Source organism: Camellia sinensis, chromosome 7 (genome assembly GCF_055761805.1).
Source record: "Camellia sinensis isolate YWXY chromosome 7, ASM5576180v1, whole genome shotgun sequence".
Taxonomy (NCBI): domain Eukaryota; kingdom Viridiplantae; phylum Streptophyta; class Magnoliopsida; order Ericales; family Theaceae; genus Camellia; species Camellia sinensis.
The window spans coordinates 62250021-62277281 of NC_138967.1; the positions used below are offsets into that span (position 1 = coordinate 62250021).

Genomic DNA, 27261 nt, shown 5'->3' on the forward strand with positions numbered 1-27261 from the left:
CGCTATAGCTTCATGGTGTTTGGAAAACGTCGCTGTATTAGAATAGGCGGCGTTTTGCTGAATGTCCTATCCTAACGGTACTGTGACGTCACTATGATTTTAGCGACGTTTTTCAAACGCTATCATAGATTTTTTTAATTTTAAAAATTCCAACCGTTAGTATGATAGTGGCGTTTTAGAAACATCGTCTTACCTTTTTTTTTTTTTTTTGAAATCATACTAATTTTATGTGATTGAACTAAAAGAACACCCTGTAATAAAACTGAATAGCACTAACATGAAATAATGACTCTCGTTCAAATAGCAAATACAGCATTAATTCACTTTCCTATTCAATTTAATATCCAATCACCATTACCCACAAAATAACATATCTAAAAATTGAATTCACAATTCTCAATCAAAAAATTACTACCTTATATACAAACCCACAAAATAACATTACCCTCTTCTCTCTCTCACCACTCCCCCATTTAATACAAAAAATAAGAAGAAAGTGAACCGAAACACCCAACCCCCCAGTCAAATCAGAGGAAAAAAAGAAAAAAGAAGAGAAATAAAAATCCAAAGGAATTCCCCATCCATCCTTCACCGTCATTTTGAATCGCTCTCCATGCTGCTTCCCATGGCCTTCAATCCTCTCGGTCTCTGCTAATCGTAAAACATAATAATAATAAAAACAAAGCCAATAAAAGACGTGTAGTGAATGTTGGAAATGGTTATAAAATTCGGGATAAAACCAGAATTTTTTCCTAAGTTCGGTCTATTTTTTAGGTGGGCCCCGAGTGTCGATTTACTCGGGTCAAAGTGGTAACGCGTTCTATGCCGCGTTGTGATTCACGTGTTATATTTGGTTGCTCAAAACCATTACCGAGTGAATGGGAAATTGAAGCCAAAGTGTGCTCCATGGAAATGGAGTTTTGGTGGAAATTCCTTAAGGTTGTAAATTGGCTTGTCCCACATTGATTTGGTGGGAAGGTTTGAAAGGGTTTATAAGGCTTAGGGTGAGATACTTGGGGTGTGCCCCAAGGGGTACCCAAGTGTTTTAGAGGGAGAGGTTATGGGCAAAATGGGCTAGACCCATTGGACCCAAAAATCACCACACGCGCGCGCGCGCCGCCGCCGTCCGTCCGGCTGGGCGCCAGGCTTGGGCGCGGGTGCGTGGTTGGGTTGGGCTTCTAATCTTTTTGGGCCAAAAACATTTGAATTTAATTTTATTTTTTATTAAAATAAAATCCAAAATTCAAATTAAATTGGTTTGGATTTTTTGTTCATCCAAACAGGGCCCTTCCCGTTTTCAAACAGAAATAAACTGTTTTGGAATTAGTGCACACCCAAACAGGGCCCTTCCCGTAATTGCTATCTGTTTGAATTGTTGAATCTGTTTGAATTCAAAACCCAACAGGTATCATACCTGTTCAATTCAAAACCAAGAGCCACATACCTGTTCAATTCAAATCCAAGAGCCACCTTCACATCTATAAATAGGACCACCCTCATTTGATGTTTTCAATTCAGAAATTTCGTATTTCACTTCTGCTATTTATATTCTTCATCTTGCTGCATTTTATTTCCGAAAGAAATAGTGTAAACACTTAGTGTGTTCGTAAGGCAAACAATTTGTAGTGCTGCTATTGTTTGTGGTAGATCATTTCATCCTGGGAGATAGACGTCCAAATTCTGAAAGCACCGTGGAGAGGACGAATCTGTCTTAAGGACACAGTGTCAAACACTGGACTTGATCAGAAAATAATTCAAAGAAATTAAATCAAGTAAGTTATTTAATTTATTTTCAGTGTTGTTTTTATTTATTTAAATCAGATTTTAATTTTGTTTTTGTAACAAAATAAAATCTGTTTTTATTTATTTATTTTTATTTCGAGTTTGATTTTTGTTATCAAACAAATTCTCTCCTTTTTCTTTATTTCTTTAAATTCTATTTGTTGTTGTGTACACAATAGAATTAAATCTTTTAAATACAGTGAAGATTGTCCTACAATCTTAAGACAGATTCCTTTTTGGGTATCTTCATTGTATTTAATTTTCTGTGTTTTCAAATTAATATTCTGGTTGGAAAAACAAATAGTGATTTATGCTATTTGACAGATAGTAGTAATATACTGTCTCTTTTCTTTGACAACAACTAGTAGTACGATACTGGTGTCATTAACAATTCAGAATATTATTTGGTATTACAGAAAATTCTTGTGATATTTTATTTTTCTAGTTTTAGTAACAAGGAAAATAAAATTAATTTGTTGTTATAATTTATTTTCTGGTTTTAGTAACTAGAAAATTATTTTGTGTTTTAATTTATTTTCTAATTTTGGTAACTAGAAAATTATTTTGTGTTTGTTCTGATTTTTGTAATCAGATAAGTTTTGTGGTATTTTATTTTCTAGTTTTAGTAACAAGAAAAATAAAATGATTTTGTGTTATAATTTATTTTCTGGTTTAAGTAACTAGAAAATTAATTTATGGTTTGGTTTTCTGATTTTTGTAATCAGATATTATTTCGGTATTTTATTTTACTAGTTTTAGTAACAAGGAAAATAAAATTATTTTGTATTGTAATTTATTTTCTGGTTTTAGTAACTAGAAAATTAATTTTGTTAATCAATCATGTAACTTTGTGACTCGGTCACAATCTGTTAATTTTGTAAGTAACTTATGGTTTCGTTTGGTAGACCACTTATTTTTGAATCCTTTGTGAAAAGGTATTAATTATTTTGACTTTATGATAGTTCATCATGAGTATACTTGGAAGCATTTGTTTCTAGAGTAAAATATTAGTTTTACAAACTAATTTTATTTTTATTACAATGTGGATTCATAGTCTTGAATTGTTTCTGCACTTGAGTCGGAATATATATATATATATATATATTCACAAGAACATTTTAATGCATATTTAATTTGTTTATTTATGTACAAATCAAACTTATTAAATGGAGGTATGTTTTGTCATTTTAAAGTTTAATGTTTAAATGCGTTGGATTTTATTTATGATTTGAGAATCCTTTTATTTCATGATGCAAGTGATAGGATCGTGCATGATTAATTTATTTTGTTAATTCATTATTTTTAGTTGATGCGTTTGATATGCATGTATGTTATCAACTCAAGTTATTTCTTAACAATAACTTCAAGTGATTTGGAATGATAAATTGTTATGTCGATTTTGGTCATAAGCAGGTTAATTTGAATATTTCTAATCAATTTGAATGGGTGTTTAAACACCAGAGAAATTTAAACATGAAGATGTATGTATTTATATCAGTCTGTTTAATTGGAAAGTAATTTAAGAAATTTTTATGTTGATTATTGAATTATGTGACATGAGATGTCATTAATAATTATTTGTGTAGTAGAATTTGTTAAACCATGAACCATTTTTTTAATATGGGGGTGTATCTCTTGCATTAGTTGAGATAATTTAATTTTCTTCTGTCACAAATATTTTTATGACAGTGACATTTATTTGTTATTGAGTTGCAAGAATGCATACAATCAAATGGGTTTTTGAATTGTTTGATTCTTAGGCAAAAATTTTTATGAGGATATGATTTTGTCAAAACATTAATTCTGACTTGAGTAGTCATAATTATTTTGGTTTTTTCTTGAATTTGTTTTAAAATTCATTGATTTATATTAGAAGTGATAGGGGTGGTGAATATGATGCACCATTAAATGAATTTTGTGCACAACATGGCATTATTCACCAAACTACAGCCCCTTATTCTCCACAGCAAAATGGAATTGCTGAAAGGAAGAATAGAACCCTAAAAGAAATGATGAATGCCATGTTACTAAGTTCAGGCTTACCACAGAACTTGTGGGGGGAAGCAATATTGTCTGCTAATTATGTTCTTAATAGAATACCCCACAAGAAAACCAAAAGCATTCCTTAAGAATTGTGGAAAGGTCGACCACCTTCCTACAAATACTTAAAAGTGTGGGGGCGTTTGGCAAAAGTTGAAGTACCTGTTCCTAAAAAGACTAAGATTAGACCAAAAACAGTAGATTGTGTGTTTATTGGTTATGCTCAGAATAGTAGTGCATATCGGTTTCTGACTTATAAATCAGATATACTTGATATAAATGTGAACACTATTATAGAGTCAAGGAATGCTGTGTTTTTTGAACATGTCTTTCCTTACAAGAAAGGACAGGAATTAAGTTCACAGAAAAGAACTTATGATTGTACACAAAGTCAAGAGACTAATGACAATCAAACACAAGAGACTAGTAATAGTCTTGACTAACAGGATTTAACTAATGATGAACCTAGACGAAGTAAGAGAGCAAGAACATCAAAATCCTTTGGTCCAGATTTTCTGACATACTTGTTAGAAAATGAACCTCAAAGCTTTAAGGCAGCAATGACAGGTCCTGAAGCACCTTTGTGGAAAGAGGCTGTTAATAATGAAATTGAATCCATTATGCAAAATCATACTTGGGAATTGGTGGATCTTCCACCAGGTTCTAAACCTCTTGGATATAAATGGATATTCAAGAGAAAAATGAAAGCAGATGGTTCAATTGACAAGTATAAAGCAAGGCTTGTTGTTAAAGGTTACAGACAAAAGGAAGGTCTGGATTATTTTGACACATATTCCCCTGTGACAAGAATAACATACATTCGCATGCTTATTTCTATAGCAGCGTTGTTGAATTTAGAAATACATCAAATGGATGTTAAGACAGCTTTCTTAAACGGTGATCTAAATGAAGAGATCTATATGGAACAACCCGAAGGGCTTGTAGTATCAGGGCAAGAAAAGAAAGTTTGTCGACTTGTAAAATCCCTTTATGGATTAAAACAAGCACCTAAGCAATGGCATGAAAAATTTGATCAAGCAATGCTTACTAATGGGTTTAAGATAAACGAATGTGACAAATGCGTCTATGTTAAAAACACTGACCAAGAATATGTCATAGTTTGTCTTTATGTGGATGACATGCTTATCATCGGAAGCAGTCAAAACATGATCAAATCAACTAAGAAGATGCTTAACAAAAGATTTGATATGAAAGATATGGGGGTCGCAGATGTTATATTAGGAATAAAAATTACTAAAACATCTGACGGATATGCATTATCTCAATCTCATTATATTGAGAAAATTCTTGATAAATTTATAAAGGATGATTTGAATTTAGCTAGAACACCTGTAGACATCAATCTTTATTTATCAAAAAATAAAGGTGATGCAGTGTCTCAGTTAAAATACTCCCAAATCATTGGAAGCCTAATGTACCTAATGAATTGTACTCATCCTGATATAGCTTATGCTATAAGTAAATTGAGTAGGTACACTAGGAACCCTGGAGAAGACCATTGGAAAGCGATCATTCGAGTTCTTAGATATCTAAGATTTACTCGTGATCATGGTTTGAACTTTACTCGATATCCAGCAGTACTCGAAGGTTATTGTGATGCCAATTGGATATCGGATACTAAAGATTCAAAATCCACTAGTGGATATGTCTTTACTCTTGGAGGCGCTGCTGTTTCTTGGAAGTCCACAAAACAAACTTGCATCGCACGATCCACAATGGAATCCGAGTTCATTGCTTTAGACAAAGCAGGTGAAGAAGCAGAATGGCTTCGTCACTTCTTAGAAGACATTCCAATGTGGCCAAAACTTGTGCCAGCTATTTGCATTCATTGTGATAGTCAATCTGCAATAGGCAGGGCACAGAATCATATGTATAATGGTAAGTCACGACATATTCGTCGTCGACATAATACCGTAAGGCAATTGTTGTCAAACGGAATAATCTCAATAGATTATATAAAATCTAAAGAGAATATTGCGGATCCGTTAACAAAAGGTTTGACAAAAGAGCTAGTGTATAGTTCATCGAAGGGGATGGGATTAAAGCCTATTACATAAGAGTCGTCATAATGGTAACCCTACTTATATGACTGGAGATCCCAAGAACTAAGTTCAAAGGGACAACTAAGTTATGTATGGCTCGCCAGAAATCACCAAGGGATTAAAATTCCTACCCATTCCTATGGTGAGAGTGATATCTGCAACATATGTTGTCTGCAGGGGTATAAGGATAAGCTTTACTTTTAATGATTACTTATATCTTGATTAAGACATAAAATCAAGATGAGTATAAGGAGATACTCACAATAAGAATCACCTATATGAGTGTTGAACTGGGGCCGGTTCTATGAGAATGAAGAGGCTAAATTCTCTAGAAACACTTATGAAAACCAGGTGCGTTCAAGGCCAAAATGAACACAACAGTGAGAACCACGATGTGTTAGAAGATATTTTGTGTGAAATCTATTGTCTTGGCTTACACAAACGGCTGAACAATTCAAGGCATCGCGTCCATTGGTTAGCCAGTAAGTCCGATAGGTTATCACTAGGGAAGGTTCAAAGCCGAAAACTACCTATCCTGATGTAAGATATTTTCGACTTATACTCTTTCGTTAAAACTGCATATTGTTGCATTTCCGTTGTCATCAAATTCCATTCATGTGGGGGATTGTTGGAAATGGTTATAAAATTCTGGATAAAACCAGAATTTTTTCCTAAGTTCGGTCTATTTTTTAGGTGGGCCCCGAGTGTCGATTTACTCGGGTCAAAGTGGTAACGCGTTCTATGCCGCGTTGTGATTCACGTGGTATATTTGGTTGCTCAAAACCATTACCGAGTGAATGGAAAATTGAAGCCAGAGTGTGCTCCATGGAAATGGAGTTTTGGTGGAAATTCCTTAAGGTTGTAAATTGGCTTGTCCCACATTGATTTGGTGGGAAGGTTTGAAAGGGTTTATAAGGCTTAGGGTGAGATACTTGGGGTGTGCCCCAAGGGGTACCCAAGTGTTTTAGAGGGAGAGGTTATGGGCAAAATGGGCTAGACCCATTGGACCCAAAAATCACCACACGCGCGCGCGCGCCGCCGCCGTCCGTCCGGCTGGGCGCCAGGCTTGGGCGCGGGTGCGTGGTTGGGTTGGGCTTCTAATCTTTTTGGGCCAAAAACATTTGAATTTAATTTTATTTTTTATTAAAATAAAATCCAAAATTCAAATTAAATTGGTTTGGATTTTTTGTTCATTCAAACAGGGCCCTTCCCGTTTTCAAACAGAAATAAACTGTTTTGGAATTAGTGCACACCCAAACAGGGCCCTTCCCGTAATTGCTATCTGTTTGAATTGTTGAATCTGTTTGAATTCAAAACCCAACAGGTATCATACCTGTTCAATTCAAAACCAAGAGCCACATACCTGTTCAATTCAAATCCAAGAGCCACCTTCACATCTATAAATAGGACCACCCTCATTTGATGTTTTCAATTCAGAAATTTCGTATTTCACTTCTGCTATTTATATTCTTCATCTTGCTGCATTTTATTTCCGTAAGAAATAGTGTAAACACTTAGTGTGTTCGTAAGGCAAACAATTTGTAGTGCTGCTATTGTTTGTGGTAGATCATTTCATCCTGGGAGATAGACGTCCAAATTCTGAAAGCACCGTGGAGAGGACGAATCTGTCTTAAGGACACAGTGTCAAACACTGGACTTGATCAGAAAATAATTCAAAGAAATTAAATCAAGTAAGTTATTTAATTTATTTTCAGTGTTGTTTTTATTTATTTAAATCAGATTTTAATTTTGTTTTTGTAACAAAATAAAATCTGTTTTTATTTATTTATTTTTATTTCGAGTTTGATTTTTGTTATCAAACAAATTCTCTCCTTTTTCTTTATTTCTTTAAATTCTATTTGTTGTTGTGTACACAATAGAATTAAATCTTTTAAATACAGTGAAGATTGTCCTACAATCTTAAGACAGATTCCTTTTTGGGTATCTTCATTGTATTTAATTTTCTGTGTTTTCAAATTAATATTCTGGTTGGAAAAACAAATAGTGATTTATGCTATTTGACAGATAGTAGTAATATACTGTCTCTTTTCTTTGACAACAACTAGTAGTACGATACTGGTGTCATTAACAATTCAGAATATTATTTGGTATTACAGAAAATTCTTGTGATATTTTATTTTTCTAGTTTTAGTAACAAGGAAAATAAAATTAATTTGTTGTTATAATTTATTTTCTGGTTTTAGTAACTAGAAAATTATTTTGTGTTTTAATTTATTTTCTAATTTTGGTAACTAGAAAATTATTTTGTGTTTGTTCTGATTTTTGTAATCAGATAAGTTTTGTGGTATTTTATTTTCTAGTTTTAGTAACAAGAAAAATAAAATGATTTTGTGTTATAATTTATTTTCTGGTTTAAGTAACTAGAAAATTAATTTATGGTTTGGTTTTCTGATTTTTGTAATCAGATATTATTTCGGTATTTTATTTTACTAGTTTTAGTAACAAGGAAAATAAAATTATTTTGTATTGTAATTTATTTTCTGGTTTTAGTAACTAGAAAATTAATTTTGTTAATCAATCATGTAACTTTGTGACTCGGTCACAATCTGTTAATTTTGTAAGTAACTTATGGTTTCGTTTGGTAGACCACTTATTTTTGAATCCTTTGTGAAAAGGTATTAATTATTTTGACTTTATGATAGTTCATCATGAGTATACTTGGAAGCATTTGTTTCTAGAGTAAAATATTAGTTTTACAAACTAATTTTATTTTTATTACAATGTGGATTCATAGTCTTGAATTGTTTCTGCACTTGAGTCGGAATATATATATATATATATATTCACAAGAACATTTTAATGCATATTTAATTTGTTTATTTATGTACAAATCAAACTTATTAAATGGAGGTATGTTTTGTCATTTTAAAGTTTAATGTTTAAATGCGTTGGATTTTATTTATGATTTGAGAATCCTTTTATTTCATGATGCAAGTGATAGGATCGTGCATGATTAATTTATTTTGTTAATTCATTATTTTTAGTTGATGCGTTTGATATGCATGTATGTTATCAACTCAAGTTATTTCTTAACAATAACTTCAAGTGATTTGGAATGATAAATTGTTATGTCGATTTTGGTCATAAGCAGGTTAATTTGAATATTTCTAATCAATTTGAATGGGTGTTTAAACACCAGAGAAATTTAAACATGAAGATGTATGTATTTATATCAGTCTGTTTAATTGGAAAGTAATTTAAGAAATTTTTATGTTGATTATTGAATTATGTGACATGAGATGTCATTAATAATTATTTGTGTAGTAGAATTTGTTAAACCATGAACCATTTTTTTAATATGGGGGTGTATCTCTTGCATTAGTTGAGATAATTTAATTTTCTTCTGTCACAAATATTTTTATGACAGTGACATTTATTTGTTATTGAGTTGCAAGAATGCATACAATCAAATGGGTTTTTGAATTGTTTGATTCTTAGGCAAAAATTTTTATGAGGATATGATTTTGTCAAAACATTAATTCTGACTTGAGTAGTCATAATTATTTTGGTTTTTTCTTGAATTTGTTTTAAAATTCATTGATTTATATTAGAAGTGATAGGGGTGGTGAATATGATGCACCATTAAATGAATTTTGTGCACAACATGGCATTATTCACCAAACTACAGCCCCTTATTCTCCACAGCAAAATGGAATTGCTGAAAGGAAGAATAGAACCCTAAAAGAAATGATGAATGCCATGTTACTAAGTTCAGGCTTACCACAGAACTTGTGGGGGGAAGCAATATTGTCTGCTAATTATGTTCTTAATAGAATACCCCACAAGAAAACCAAAAGCATTCCTTAAGAATTGTGGAAAGGTCGACCACCTTCCTACAAATACTTAAAAGTGTGGGGGCGTTTGGCAAAAGTTGAAGTACCTGTTCCTAAAAAGACTAAGATTAGACCAAAAACAGTAGATTGTGTGTTTATTGGTTATGCTCAGAATAGTAGTGCATATCGGTTTCTGACTTATAAATCAGATATACTTGATATAAATGTGAACACTATTATAGAGTCAAGGAATGCTGTGTTTTTTGAACATGTCTTTCCTTACAAGAAAGGACAGGAATTAAGTTCACAGAAAAGAACTTATGATTGTACACAAAGTCAAGAGACTAATGACAATCAAACACAAGAGACTAGTAATAGTCTTGACTAACAGGATTTAACTAATGATGAACCTAGACGAAGTAAGAGAGCAAGAACATCAAAATCCTTTGGTCCAGATTTTCTGACATACTTGTTAGAAAATGAACCTCAAAGCTTTAAGGCAGCAATGACAGGTCCTGAAGCACCTTTGTGGAAAGAGGCTGTTAATAATGAAATTGAATCCATTATGCAAAATCATACTTGGGAATTGGTGGATCTTCCACCAGGTTCTAAACCTCTTGGATATAAATGGATATTCAAGAGAAAAATGAAAGCAGATGGTTCAATTGACAAGTATAAAGCAAGGCTTGTTGTTAAAGGTTACAGACAAAAGGAAGGTCTGGATTATTTTGACACATATTCTCCTGTGACAAGAATAACATCCATTCGCATGCTTATTTCTATAGCAGCGTTGTTGAATTTAGAAATACATCAAATGGATGTTAAGACAGCTTTCTTAAACGGTGATCTAAATGAAGAGATCTATATGGAACAACCCGAAGGGCTTGTAGTATCAGGGCAAGAAAAGAAAGTTTGTCGACTTGTAAAATCCCTTTATGGATTAAAACAAGCACCTAAGCAATGGCATGAAAAATTTGATCAAGCAATGCTTACTAATGGGTTTAAGATAAACGAATGTGACAAATGCGTCTATGTTAAAAACACTGACCAAGAATATGTCATAGTTTGTCTTTATGTGGATGACATGCTTATCATCGGAAGCAGTCAAAACATGATCAAATCAACTAAGAAGATGCTTAACAAAAGATTTGATATGAAAGATATGGGGGTCGCAGATGTTATATTAGGAATAAAAATTACTAAAACATCTGACGGATATGCATTATCTCAATCTCATTATATTGAGAAAATTCTTGATAAATTTATCAAGGATGATTTGAATTTAGCTAGAACACCTGTAGACATCAATCTTTATTTATCAAAAAATAAAGGTGATGCAGTGTCTCAGTTAAAATACTCCCAAATCATTGGAAGCCTAATGTACCTAATGAATTGTACTCATCCTGATATAGCTTATGCTATAAGTAAATTGAGTAGGTACACTAGGAACCCTGGAGAAGACCATTGGAAAGCGATCATTCGAGTTCTTAGATATCTAAGATTTACTCGTGATCATGGTTTGAACTTTACTCGATATCCAGCAGTACTCGAAGGTTATTGTGATGCCAATTGGATATCGGATACTAAAGATTCAAAATCCACTAGTGGATATGTCTTTACTCTTGGAGGCGCTGCTGTTTCTTGGAAGTCCACAAAACAAACTTGCATCGCACGATCCACAATGGAATCCGAGTTCATTGCTTTAGACAAAGCAGGTGAAGAAGCAGAATGGCTTCGTCACTTCTTAGAAGACATTCCAATGTGGCCAAAACTTGTGCCAGCTATTTGCATTCATTGTGATAGTCAATCTGCAATAGGCAGGGCACAGAATCATATGTATAATGGTAAGTCACGACATATTCGTCGTCGACATAATACCGTAAGGCAATTGTTGTCAAACGGAATAATCTCAATAGATTATATAAAATCTAAAGAGAATATTGCGGATCCGTTAACAAAAGGTTTGACAAAAGAGCTAGTGTATAGTTCATCGAAGGGGATGGGATTAAAGCCTATTACATAAGAGTCGTCATAATGGTAACCCTACTTATATGACTGGAGATCCCAAGAACTAAGTTCAAAGGGACAACTAAGTTATGTATGGCTCGCCAGAAATCACCAAGGGATTAAAATTCCTACCCATTCCTATGGTGAGAGTGATATCTGCAACATATGTTGTCTGCAGGGGTATAAGGATAAGCTTTACTTTTAATGATTACTTATATCTTGATTAAGACATAAAATCAAGATGAGTATAAGGAGATACTCACAATAAGAATCACCTATATGAGTGTTGAACTGGGGCCGGTTCTATGAGAATGAAGAGGCTAAATTCTCTAGAAACACTTATGAAAACCAGGTGCGTTCAAGGCCAAAATGAACACAACAGTGAGAACCACGATGTGTTAGAAGATATTTTGTGTGAAATCTATTGTCTTGGCTTACACAAACGGCTGAACAATTCAAGGCATCGCGTCCATTGGTTAGCCAGTAAGTCCGATAGGTTATCACTAGGGAAGGTTCAAAGCCGAAAACTACTTATCCTGATGTAAGATATTTTCGACTTATACTCTTTCGTTAAAACTGCATATTGTTGCATTTCCGTTGTCATCAAATTCCATTCATGTGGGGGATTGTTGGAAATGGTTATAAAATTCTGGATAAAACCAGAATTTTTTCCTAAGTTCGGTCTATTTTTTAGGTGGGCCCCGAGTGTCGATTTACTCGGGTCAAAGTGGTAACGCGTTCTATGCCGCGTTGTGATTCACGTGGTATATTTGGTTGCTCAAAACCATTACCGAGTGAATGGAAAATTGAAGCCAGAGTGTGCTCCATGGAAATGGAGTTTTGGTGGAAATTCCTTAAGGTTGTAAATTGGCTTGTCCCACATTGATTTGGTGGGAAGGTTTGAAAGGGTTTATAAGGCTTAGGGTGAGATACTTGGGGTGTGCCCCAAGGGGTACCCAAGTGTTTTAGAGGGAGAGGTTATGGGCAAAATGGGCTAGACCCATTGGACCCAAAAATCACCACACGCGCGCGCCGCCGCCGCCGTCCGTCCGGCCGGTCGGGCGCGGGTGCGTCGTGTGTGGTTGGGTTGGGCTTCTAATCTTTTTGGGCCAAAAACATTTGAATTTAATTTTATTTTTTATTAAAATAAAATCCAAAATTCAAATTAAATTGGTTTGGATTTTTTGTTCATCCAAACAGGGCCCTTCCCGTTTTCAAACAGAAATAAACTGTTTTGGAATTAGTGCACACCCAAACAGGGCCCTTCCCGTAATTGCTATCTGTTTGAATTGTTGAATCTGTTTGAATTCAAAACCCAACAGGTATCATACCTGTTCAATTCAAAACCAAGAGCCACATACCTGTTCAATTCAAATCCAAGAGCCACCTTCACATCTATAAATAGAACCACCCTCATTTGATGTTTTCAATTCAGAAATTTCGTATTTCACTTCTGCTATTTATATTCTTCATCTTGCTGCATTTTATTTCCGAAAGAAAGAGTGTAAACACTTAGTGTGTTCGTAAGGCAAACAATTTGTAGTGCTGCTATTGTTTGTGGTAGATCATTTCATCCTGGGAGATAGACGTCCAAATTCTGAAAGCACCGTGGAGAGGACGAATCTGTCTTAAGGACACAGTGTCAAACACTGGACTTGATCAGAAAATAATTCAAAGAAATTAAATCAAGTAAGTTATTTAATTTATTTTCAGTGTTGTTTTTATTTATTTAAATCAGATTTTAATTTTGTTTTTGTAACAAAATAAAATCTATTTTTATTTATTTATTTTTATTTCGAGTTTGATTTTTGTTATCAAACAAATTCTCTCCTTTTTCTTTATTTCTTTAAATTCTATTTGTTGTTGTGTACACAATAGAATTAAATCTTTTAAATACAGTGAAGATTGTCCAACAGTGAATAGATAACAAAAATAATTATGAGAAGTTCAAGCTACTGAATGTTATTTTAAATAGTCACATTAGGTCAAATTAGCGTTGGGTATTTCAAACTATTAGAAAGTACACAATCCCATGTCATAGTCAACGTAATGTTTCTCTGTAAAAAAAAAAAAAAAAGCTACAAAAGATTACTAAGAATATTAATGCCAAAGCACAAAGAAAAAAGTAGCTACACACATGTCACACCATCAGTAACGAAGGCAACTAAAACACGCATTTACTATGTTAACATGAATGCAAATACAAATTTGATAGCATGTACATTCTTAATGAGAACCAGGTTAAAAATTGCCTCACCATGTTACACAACCACACACCTCATCATGTACATTCTTAGTGAGCTTTAATACCATATTCAAGGAATTGACATAACAAATTACAAACAGAGAGAGAGAGTATTTAGTTTCTTACGAGCCAAATTCCAAGCAAAAACTTTAATCGTAAGTGGCACATTCGCTTTTCAAATCATTTTATGTGAGTCAAAGGTTGGTGCATCCGACATATAAATGAGTTCAGAATGTATGTTTGCACAATTACCTCCATTTCTGATTAGTAACTACAAACCTTAAATTAAATCACCTAACTCAAGAAACTCATTACCAATGGACGTAAGGCATAAATAAGGTGCAAGTAAGGAAAATTTCGGAAACATTTAAGTTACTCATATGCCCCTAAGACAAAGAACATATAATGCAATTAAAGAAGCGGAAAATGAATTAAGCAATTTGAAACTAAAAAAAAAACTTTTCCCAATCAGCTGGAATAATAAGATAACCAGATTCACAACAAACTTACAAACCTCTGTATGTTCCAGTTATGTTCCAAGCAGCAAATGGGCCAAATTCATTCTCATCTTTTCTAATAGAAAGCTACTGCAAGACGTGATGACACGGAAAATAGAAAGAACATTCTCTGATTCAATAAAACTTAGCTGCATTATAAGAGCGCGTGTTAGCAATATTTATGTCAAATAGCTAAATTTTCAACAGTCAAATGCAATGTTTAAAAAAATGAATTACAAATTCATATATATAAATAAATTGAAAACAATATTGAAAATGGTCCGTATAAAATATTATGGTCTGTATAAAACATCATGGTATATCAAAAATAGGCAAAGTCACATGCCTAAATATGTCGACATCCTAGCTTGTGTAGGCTCTTCCGTCAGCAGCATATAGTTACAACAACACCGCTATGGAGCTCGAAAAATCAAAGGCTCAAATAGCTCGAAATCCCAAAACGACGTCGTTTTAGGACTTTTTTTTATTCTCTTACCGGTAAGATAATATTTTCCGTACCATTCGAGTCATTCGAGCCTCAGTTTTTCGGGCTACAGAGCATTTTTGTAGTTACAATTATTGCAGAGGAAAAAGGGCTTATACCTTATCTTCTAAACTCGACATTAAAATTAAAAAAAATAAATCATACACATTCTCCAGTGTAAATAGCATAAGAATGATATTTCATTCCATTTTATTTTATTTTAGCGACATGGACTATTCTTAATTTTTTATAATTTTGTTACCAACAGAAAAACTAAACACATAAATATAATGAAATACAAGTATATGAACAAGATTTTATCAAAAATTCTTAAGGAGTGAGGATAGTAGCTTACTGCATTCTTCATCTGAATTAATGTGTGACGTTTGCATGGATGAAGTACCTGTCAATGAGACGACAACAATGGATTGTGGCCATTTTTTCTGCAATGATTGTGAGCACTTTGCTACTTGTTTCTTTTCTCTTCTTATTGCAAAAAACTTATTGGTAGACCTAACAACTATCACAATCGATCTTTAATAAAAACTATAATTCTACCAGCTATACTATTTGACTTAAGATACTTAGAGGAATGAGTCTTCCATCCTTTGTCTGTTTTATGGCATTCCATTATTAATTTGGCCAATTTACATTTGCTCAATACACTCTTTTTTTTAGATTCTAAAAAATCCAACCCAACCTCTTGAAATACTATTGGCAAATCTAAATTATCTAATCAAGTGAGAAAAATACTGCTTGCAATTTAAAAAAAAAAAAAAAAAACTAACATATTACTCGCGCTATGCACAAGTATAAATAACTAATTAAAAATTAGTCTTTAAATTAAAATAATAATATAAAATTTATTTAAAATATTGTAAAAGTGATTTATAATCAATTAAATTTTATTAATTTTTATTAGAGTTACACTAAGAGAAGATTTTTATTCTAATGTCATTAATTGTATTTCTTAAGTTCTTAATAAAAATCTGCATGCCATAATTTCATTGGTAAAATTTAAATAATAAATTACAAAAATTTTATTTTCAATAAAATATAAATACATTTCATTTTGTAAGTTTCGTAATTTTAATTTTAGTAATAAATTATATTTTTTAATATACTAAATTTTTCTTATTTTGTTATTGTTACAACTCTTATGTGAAAATGGATTAAAATTGACTTGTGGTGTTGGACTAAATATTAGAATTGACTTGAAAATTAGTTGACTGAATATTTATGCCAATGTGACATTCACCTAGTCATTAAAAATTGTCTTGATTGTTTAAAATTATCTTTATCGGTTTATAACCGAGATAAGTTAGTTTGAGGGTTCTAATATTAGATTAAATATTAAAACCGAGCTTAGAAAATTTAATTTGAGTCGATTTTTTTTTTCCAACAATTCTTGGTTTAAGCATATAATACATCTTATTTTAATAACTCAATATAATAATAAAAAAAACAATAATCTTAATGTTTATGGTGCTTTTTGTCAATCAATAAAAATTATTTATAAATATTAAGAGAATTACATTTGAACAAATTCTAACATAAATTTTTTACTTTAAAACTCTAAGACCTACACATTTTGTTTGATTCTATCTACATCACTAATCTTTGGAGGTTTAATGATTTTTTTTTTTTTAATGGAATGTCAATTTGCTATAATACAGATATATAGATTGGAATATCGATACATATAAAATTATTAAACATTAAGAAAAAAAATCTATGAAAGATGTAGATTAATTCCTATATTTTAGTAGTATCAAAATTCAAATTCAAATTTATATTTTAGTTAACTTTCCTTCTCAATTTCTAAATTTAAATTTTTGAATAAATTAATTAACTTTCTTTTTGAAATGTGTAAATCAAGGCATATAAGTTATTTAAAATTTTAAAAAGATTAACTAACTTTCTTTTTAAATTTAAATTTGTAAATGAATTAATTACCTTTCCTTTTAAAATGTGCAAATCAAGTCATAGAAACTATTTAAATTTTTAAATAGATTAATTAACTTTCCGTTCAAATTTAAATTTTTAAATGAATTAATTAACTTTCCTTTTGAAATATGTAAATCAAGGTACAAAAGCTATTTAAATATTTAAATAGATTAATTAACTTTCCTTTTAAATGGATTAATTACTATTTTTTTAGATTTTTTATAAAAATAATTTAACAATCTCATAAGTAAGCAGAGTGCATAGTTGAAAAGGATGTTTCAGTAACTATGATAGAAGTCAAAAAGGCTTGTGAATTGAGAGAAGTCAATAAATGCTGCGATTTTTCTTTTTTAAATCAAAAAATTAAAAAATTACGATTGGGATATTAAAGCTCCCATAAAACTTGTGGGTTAAAAATCTCATTTTCCTTATATAATATATAGATTTATTTTTAATTACATTTTTTAAATAAGTGTGATTATATGTTTTTTAATCACTCCCCAAATAGGTGTGATTGTATAAAATATTTTAATTTGATTTTTATATAAAATAATACTAACATATCACCTTTATGCACGGATTGTGTTTCACTACTTTGTCTTTTTTCTTTTTTTTTTTAAATGTCTTCTTTTTCTTTTTCTTTTTCTTTTTCTTTTTTATATTACATTAAAGTTTAATATTTTGATAATAATCATATGTGTTTGACTTTTCAAAGAATTCATATGTGTTGAACTTTTCAAAAAAAAAATTTATACTTGTTCTTAACGCATTAAAGTGATATTATGGAGAATAATAATCATATGTGTTTGACGTTTCAAAGAATTCATATGTACTTCACAATTATTTCTACATATGTGAATTGTAATTTTTAAATGTCTTTTGTTTTTCTTTTTTTTTTTAAATGTCTTTCTTTTTTTTCTTTTTTATATTATATTAAAGTTTAATATTTTGATAATAATAATATTTATTGGACTTTTCAAGAAATTCATATGTGTTGAACTTTTCAAAGATTTTTTTTTTGAAAAATTACGAATAGGTCCTACTTTTGAGACTTATTACCCATCAAGTCTTATTGATAAATTTATCAAGTGATAAATTTATCAATCTCTTGTTTTTATGAATAAACTATAGTGATAAATTTATCAATTTCTTATTTTATAGTGATAAATTTATCATTTAGGACCTGTAGATAAACAAGTCTATTTAATAAGGCTAATTGGTAAGTATCTCTTTTTTTTATACTTATTCTTAATGCATTAAAGTGTTATTATGAGGGTAAGGCTTGAGAATTGGAAGAAACTAATAAATGCTGATTTTTTTTTTTTAAATCAAAAAATTAAGAAATTTAAATTAGAATATTGAAGCTCCCACAAAACTTGGGGGTTAGAAACCCCTTTTTCCTTTATATATACTAACATTTCACCCATGCTATGCACAGATTGTCCTTAAAATTATCTATATATGTGAATTTTGATTTTTAAATATATATATTTTTTAAATGTCTTCTTTTTTTTCTTTTTTATATTATATTAAAAATTAATATTTTAATAATAATCATATGTGTTGAATTTTTCAAGAAATTAAATGCCTTTTTTTTATTATATTATATTAAAATTTAATATTTTGATAATAATCATATGTGTTGGACTTTTCAATAATTTTTTTTATGCTTTTTCTTAATGAATTAAAGCGTTATTATGAGGGATAATAATCATATATATTGGGGCTTTTCAAAGAATTCATATGTGTTGAATTTCAAAGAATTTTTTTTTATGCTTGTTCTTAATGCATTAAAGTGTTATTATAAGGGTAAGACTTGAGAGTTAGGAGAAGTCAATAAATGCTCAGATTTTTTTTTAAATCAAAAAATTAAAAAATTTAAATTGGGAGATTGAAGTTCCCCCAAAACTTGAGACTAAAAATCCTCTTTTGCTTAATATATAGTATAGATATATATATATATATATATATATATATATATATATATATATATATATATATAGATAGATAGACTGTATAATAGAACCTAGATTGTCCTTAAACAAATGGCCAAGGATGGAAATGATGGGCATGGTTAAGTTAGATTGCCTTTAGACTTGAACCCATGTTCTCAAACTTCGCAGCCTGTTCATTCACTATCCTAGCAATCACCATACTTGTTAGAATTTACCATACACTCACTCCACCTACCACCTCCACTATCCCTTCACCTACTACTATCTTCTCTTCTATATATAGGAGTTATATAGGAGTTGTAAAATATCGATCAACAATCAATCAATCAATAATACAATTCTCTTTATACATAAATTCTTACATGGTATCAGAGCAAGGTTAGAGATCTTGGTGTTCTTTGCCTTCCGGCGGGCGGCAACCTTGCCTTGACCGCCCGCCGGGTCTCAACCAATTCAAACCTCCCTCTCTCAATGCTATTCAACCACCACAGGCCCTTTGATGAAGCTGAAATGTGTTCATTCACACCATCTTCCTCTTCTTCTTGTTCCTCTTCCACCTCCGTCACCTCTGTCTAACCCTTCTCCGGCAAGGGAACGACCTCAACTTCCACCCCCACCTCCGCTGCCCGTGAAAGTTGATCCTCCAAGCGTCACTCTGGATAATCTCTTTAGGCAGCCCCAAGCGATCCCCCGTATCTACTACTTACCGTTGTCTGACGAACAAGTTGCGGCAAAGTTAAAGTCGCCGGAAAAAGGCATCAAGCAGTCTGCTGGTGATGTTACTTGTAGGGAAGAACTGTTCCAGGCACCGATGGTACGGAGGAGCAGGTTCAAGTTCGGTGATGGATTTTGGTTTTTTTTTTTTTTTCTTCTCCAAGAGCGCTTAGGGTTGAGACTGAGTTTCATTTCGGCTTAGAAATGCACCCCCCACGTCGTTATTTCCCTCTTTGTGAGTGGATTGGAACTCAACAATGGTCTCTGTTTTCATCTTTTTCCTAGAGGTCCTACTTTATTGGAACTTGCATTGTTCTTTTTTTTCTTAAAAAAAAAAAAAAAAAAAAAAAAAAAGCAACAAAACCAAGCCCAGATCTGAATCGATTTCTCTCTCTAACGACCTTTACAACCACTCTTCTCCTCAATAAATTATTCTTCTTTGCCACAAATCCCACCTTTAGTAAACCCAACACACCATTCACACACACACACACCATTTAGAGAGAGAGAGCCCACTTCACTTTCTTTTTCTTTTTATTATTATTTTTTATTATTTTTTTTATTTTTTTATTTCTCACTTTCACACCCACTAATCTTTTTTTTCATCTCCATTCATTCATTTTTATGCACGCGCGCCTGCTTTCTTTTACTATATTCTTATTCTTCTTTTACTACACAACCCAAAAAAAAAAAAAAAAAAAGCTCTCTCTCTCGGGTTGCATTTTGAGGCGGGGTGGGGAGCTGGGCACCCATACACGAGGCGCACACACATCTCATCATTACATTTCACACTTTCCACACCACCCTTCTCCACTCATATTTTTTTATATTTATTTTTATTCCATCTTTTGACCCGGCCACGAACCACACACTGTTTTGTACACCCATCATCATCTTTTTCTCTGTTTTCTTTCTCTATTTTCTTGTATTATTATTTTTTATTAACAAGAAAAAAAAAAACAAAAAAAAACAAAAAAAAAAAAAAAAACAAACAGAAGAAGAAGAATTGCTACCATACTCATTTTATTCATGTTGGGGCTCACCCCGATCACCATTTTACAACAACACACAAAAAAAAAAAAAAAAAAAAAAAAACAAACAAAAAAAAAAAAAAAAAAACAAAACACCCGCACCCACACCCACAGTGGGATTTTTTCTTCTCTACTCTGCTGCAGGTCTCTTCTTCTTGCCTCCGTCTTGGACGGCCCTTGACGGTGTTGCCTCCGTGTTTCCCACTCCACTGGGCACGATCACTACTCCTTGCTCCTCCACTGCTGCATATGGCGGACCTCCAAATCGGAACATCACGGTGGCCTTCCGCTTCAACTCCTTGTTTTCTGCCCTTAGCACGCTTATCTCTGCTCGCGCATCCTTATACATGCGTTGGAGCAGAGCCAGCTGGGAGTTTAATTGCTGCACCTCATTTGTCCTACTCTGCAGCCGGTTCGACAAGTTTGTGACCGCCGTCATGCTTTCCACACATGCCTTCAAAGTATACTGATTGGCTTCCACATCCGACTGCACTGCCATTCTTTGCTCCACAGACCGCATCGGAAAGTTCAGCGGAGTAAACTCCGGGGCACTCGGTTGAGGTTCCAGTGCCACCGCTCCAGTTCTCTCTCTTGTTGACTCGTTGAGGTCGGGAAAGAGGGTGAGCAGCCCGCGGGAAGACGATGAAGCCATTTTCTCAGACAACAGAGTGATACGGAATATCTCTCTCAGCAATCTCTCTCCGAAACTCTCAGAATATCTCTCGCAAGTTTTTTGTCTCCGCCTTTGCCTCAGCCTCAGCCTTCGTCTTATAGCCGAGGCAGCCACGCGCATCGCGCGCCTCATACCCCCAGCCGACAAACAGGCGCACCAACCAAGGCACTCACGTGCCTCGCCATGATGAATCCGGCACACCTTTTAATGAATTGGGCACGCCTTTTGATGGCACGCCTTTTGAAAAATTGGGCACACCTTTTGAGGGTGCAACTTCACCAACGGTCCGACATGACCCTATAAACTGTCCCGACATTTGATTCCGGTTAACATCTACAACGGTCCGACATGACCCTATAAACTGTCCCGACATTTGATTCCGGTTAGTCTTTTTCAACGGTCCGACATGACCCTATAAACTGTCCCGACATTTGATTCCGGTTAGTCTTTTTCAACGGTCCGACATGACCCTATAAACTGTCCCGACCTTTGATTCCGGTTAGCATCTCCAGTGTCCTCTACACCGTTATGACACCGCCATCCAGTGTCCTCTACAACGTTATGGCACCACCTTTCAGTGTCTTCACCAACGGTCTGACACGACCATACAGTGTCTCCTATCTTTTTTTTTTATTTTTATGTATTTTCATGTTTTGTTCCTCTCTTCAAACTCAAGTTGGTTAGTTTCTATCCTCCTTGAGTTTGCGGGGGGCTGTTAGAATTTACCATACACTCACTCCACCTACCACCTCCACTATCCCTTCACCTACTACTATCTTCTCTTCTATATATAGGAGTTATATAGGAGTTGTAAAATATCGATCAACAATCAATCAATCAATAATACAATTCTCTTTATACATAAATTCTTACAATACTAACTGTATGTATTTTTTTTAATTGTTCTAATACGATTAATATTTCTGAGACTTCACTTATCAAGAAAATAATTTTGAGTACTTTAATTCATTATTAATAAACTAATTGGCTCAATATTCAGGGCCATAAGAACTCCTTTCATACTTAAGCTGTAATTCCCATGGATAGTGAAATGATAATAAAAAATTAAGAAAAACTGGTTAGGATAGAAATTCCTTGAATGTTTTTCTATCTTATCTATACTATATATTAAGCAAAATAGGATTTTTAATCCCAAGGCTTGTGGGAGCTCCAATCTCCCAATCTAAATTTCTTATTTTTTATTTTAAAAAAAAAAGCTCTTAGCATTTATTAACTTCTCCCAACACCCAAGTCTTACCCTCATAATAACACTTTAATGCATTAAGAACAAGTATAAAAAAAATTCTTTGAAATCCAACACATGAATTCCTTTATAAAGTCCCAACACATATGATTATTATCACTCATAATAGGATTACCATCTTTGTACACAACAAATGTGGCCCAGTCCTGTGGGCAATTCAACAGGATGCCAATTCCCAACCTTGATTCCCACAAGCAAATGTGCACTAGATGTATAATCATCACCTATATTGAGGCCCATGAAAAAATTGGCTGCCATCTCACAAACAGTGATGCTGGATTAGATGTATATCATGCAAAGAGTAGCTCTGGTACCACTGGAGCTATTTGGTTGATTTCCTAGTGAATCTAAGCAGCTTAACAGACAATTGAATACAAATCGGAGAGAAATGAAAAAAACAGAATTGACTCCAAGGAAAAAACTGCCATTCAAGAGGAACTAAAATATTGAGTAGTCTGACATAATACCATGATTCAGAGGCATTAATGACATAATATACAGAAGAATGAGATAAAATATGAGATCAAAAGTTCACAGACATGCAGATGAGATCAAAAATATCATCCTGCTGAATTCCCATAAATGAAAGAGGCAAAGCAAATACCAAAGTTAGAGCAGATATGCCATCTAAAGGTACCACGAAAGTTGACCAAATAAGCCCGATGTTGCCTGTCCACAAGAGGATAATAACTCACCCAAAACAGATATAGCGTATAATAGAGGATCGATATATCTCACAAGAATCAAAGCAACTAGTCATTAACATGATATAACTCACCCAAAACTAGACCACCGATACCCCTCATAGACACGGTTACATATAAGAACAAATATGTTGAAAACCCAGAGTATAAATGGAAAATACTTTATGTATCCAAATATCTGCAGAAACAAAAATCTGATAAAATATGACAACAATTAGAAGCATTACTTGATGGTGCTGATATTGATGCTACAAAATTCAATCCAAAGAATACATTATAATTTAAATTTTTAAAAATAAAAGGAGTATTATATAATTTTAACATCCCCACAAATTCAATGATTGTGCAACCTATCACTGTGCCTTAATGTCCAATAGAAAATTTTGAATTTAGCGAAACTTGAAAATAAAATTTAACATATCCAAAAAAGCGATTATACCAATAGTAATTTTTTTATGAGTAATGCTACAATGACCATCTATTTCTACCATCATATCTTACCATATGATGTGTCAATCTAATTGTCAGCATTGCATTGGAGATATACGCAAGTTGTGGGACCCATTAAACCAGTATTGTGTTGGCCCATAGTCTAAAAATAATCAATTAAAGAGATCCTTAATTTTTACCCAAAGAAAATATGAATAGCACGTTTATCATGTTTTGTATATGTTGTGAAACAGTAATGGTAAAGTTGTTGATTTGGATACTATTCGGTATAATATTTTGTATGATGACAATCATATCATTTGATGAGTTTCACTTTATATATTTATTTTACTTTTTTGATGATCTAATTAGTATAATTTAAGAAGTGATGTACCCATATATAGTTTTCAAACGTGATCGTCTTAAACACAAGGGAGGTCCTCTCTCTAAAACCCTTTCCGTCCTTTCAACTGAATCATCTTCACAACCAAGATCAATTTCTAGTTTGTTGACTGGTACGATCCCTTTTTCTCTTCCATTTTTGCCTCGTCTTTTTTCCCGTCACCGGCTTTATTTCTGTATTATTTTCTTTATTTTTTTTAAATTTGTTTTGTGTATTCATCACCATTCGAACTACTTTCACTCTTTCTATGAGCTTTTCTCAACTTATTTTCTATGGTGAGCACTTTATTAACTTATGAAAAAAACAAAAAAAAAAACAGGCATACTCATATTTTTTACTGAACTTTTAATAGCTTGCTTGACATGTTAGTTCTAAGGTACTTTGCAGATGCATCTTCTTCCGTGTTTCACAGATTGCAAATTATAGTTTAATGAAAAACGAGAAATAGAGATTACAAATGGGGTGAATGCCTGTATTTTCCACAACCAGATTTTTGTCGAAGGTTGCAAATAGGGTGTTGCCACTTGCACACCTCAACTCCACAAATACTAAGCAGAATTCCCTCAAACAAACCACAGCCAATGAGATTACAGCAAAATCACTATAGTTTCTTGACAGAAAAATCACAGCAAAATCTAGCAAAATCAAATGAAATGGCTTTTGAAACAGAGGAAAATCACAACAAAATCTCATCTGACTCCTCCCAGGCCCTCCACCACAGCAAAATCAAAGCAAAATCAAATGAAATGGAGAAAATTATGGTTACCAACTTACAACATAAATCTAGGAGCCAAAATCTTAAGCTTTGTCAGGGGATGAAAATAAAATCAAGGTCTTTATCTAAGAGGCACAGAGAGAAGATGTTTTCAAAACATGTAGATATATAGGAGGATAAGTATATATTCACTGATCTAACTATCCTCCTAAAATGTTTCAAGTTTTGAGTACTGATACTTATTTTGAGAAATTCTATTCAGAAGTACGGTAGATTTATGATCCTACGATAAAACAAATTGCCAAATCCCATTCAACAGATATGCAGACAATTTATCAACAATTTCTAGAAAAAGAAACATTCATTCAAGATTGAATCAAATAAAAAACAAAATCATGACAAATATTAACAAAAGGGCCCAAATGCTACATCAAGCAACAATTCATTTTTGTAAGTGTTAATGTACACCTCCTACACCACTAAAACCTACCACTACCACTACACACCTCCACTACTCCTCACCCACTCCACCTACCACCTCCACTTTACCTACTACCACCACCCACTCTACACCTACTACTCCCAAAACCTCTCTATATATAGGACTTGTAATATACAGATACAAATAACAATACAACAATCTTGTAATATACACATCAATATATATCAATCAATAATATACATCTTAATTTATTTTACATGGTATCAGAGCTATAGGTTAAAGTTCTTGGTGTTCTTCGCCTTCCGGCGGGCGGCAACTTTGCCTTGACCGCCCGCCGGACCTCAACCAATCCGGACCTCTACACATACCTTCACCACCGGAGGGAGCCGCCGTTTTCCAGATCTCGGAATTCCGAATGCAGATGTCAGTTTTGCCACCACGATTGTCGCAACAATCAGCACACCCACATTCTTTTCCGACCTCTTTCTAGCAACAGTTTTCCGATCACCGTCGGCCACAGATTTCTCGAAATTCCCAGGCAAAGGGGGTTTCTTGGTCATGCTTCTCCGCAAATACCGCTGCTTCTATGTCCGACCCGTCATCACCGGTGTAGATGGGACTGTGTTTCTCAATCCCCCGAACCTCTTCGAGTCCCTTCTCTTCGCAGATCCCCCTTTTCTTTTCCCTCTCTCCCATAAGACCCACACAGCACACAACACTCACTCAGCCACCCACGCACACAGCACACCCAGCACCATACACCCACTCCATACACACCCAAGATCTTCCCACACCATGCACATGCCACCCAGCTAACACACACCTCTCTCTCACCCACGGCTCTCACACACGCCACTCACCCATGCACACTCAGCCACCTCTCTCTCACCCACGGCTCTCACACACGCCACTCACCCATGCACACACCCAGTCACCATCCACTTCTCACACACGGCACTCACAGCAGACACACAACACACCCACATGGTTTAGAGAGAGAGAGGACACACACTCCACACACCCAACACAACACACAGCTCTCTCTCACACTTTAAACACACACGCATACATATTGATACACATTCACACACCCAAGAGGGACACCCAGCAGATGCATACACGCTGAACACATACACACACAAGCTCCACCTCCCTCCCTCTCGGCATGCACACCACCACCACCACTACCATGCATACACACCCACCGAACCCAGCTCTCTTCTCTCTCTAGATTCCTAGGTTTCTCTCTCCCTTTACACCCTCTCTTTTTCTTTCTTTTTCTTTTACTAATATTTATCTCCACTAAGCCCACTTTAATCACATCTCACGATTCCCACTCTTTCTTTTGTCAGACTCCACACCACCCACAATATGCTGTCGCGAGAACCCACTATTCATCCCACTAGGAGTATATAAAATCTATATATCTTAAAAAAAAAAAAAAAAAAAAACAATTTACACATTTGCACAACACCCATATTTATTCATCTCCGGGATCAACCCCGTTCACAATTTTACACAAAAAAAAAAAAAAAAAAACGCCAACCACAAAACAAAACAACAAACCACCACCTCCACAGGCGGGATTTTTCTTCTCTACTCTACCGCCGGTCTCTTCTTCTTGCCTCCGTCCTGGACGGCCCTTGACGGTGCTGCCTCCGTGTTTTCCACGCCGCCGAGCACGTTCACTCCCTCATACTCCTCCACTGCAGCATATGGAGGACCTCCAAATCGGAACATCACGGTGGCCTTCCGCTTCAGCTCCTTGTTTTCTGCCCTTAGCACGCTTATCTCTGCTCGCGCATCCTTATACATGCGTTGGAGCAGAGCCAGCTGGGCATTTACATGCTGCACCTCATTTGTCCTACTCTGCAGCCGGTTCGACAAGTTTGTGACCGCCGTCATGCTTTCCACACATGCCTTCAAAGTATACTGATTGGCCTCCACATCCGACTGCACTGCCATTCTTTGCTCCACCGACCGCATCGGAAAGTTCAACGGAGCAAACTCCGGGGCGCTTGGTTGAGTTTCCAGTGCCACCGCACCAGTTCTCTCTCTCGTTGACTCGTTGA

At 33.9% G+C, this 27261-nt stretch overlaps 1 long non-coding RNA gene across 3 annotated transcripts; it reads right to left on the bottom strand.

Moving 5' to 3' along the window:
• Window positions 1-301: 301 nt before the first annotated feature.
• LOC114265066 (uncharacterized) lies at window positions 302-25196 on the bottom strand. Of its 3 annotated transcripts, XR_014335405.1 has the most exons (4): window positions 23275-25196; window positions 23101-23165; window positions 14446-14577; window positions 302-648 (listed from the first exon to the last, which is right to left on the bottom strand). It is a non-coding gene; the product is annotated as an uncharacterized LOC114265066 (long non-coding RNA). The 3 variants fall into 3 exon arrangements; XR_014335403.1 differs by having other exon boundaries at window positions 23101-25196; XR_014335404.1 differs by having other exon boundaries at window positions 14442-14577; window positions 23101-25196.
• Between the last annotated feature and the right edge of the window lie 2065 nt (window positions 25197-27261).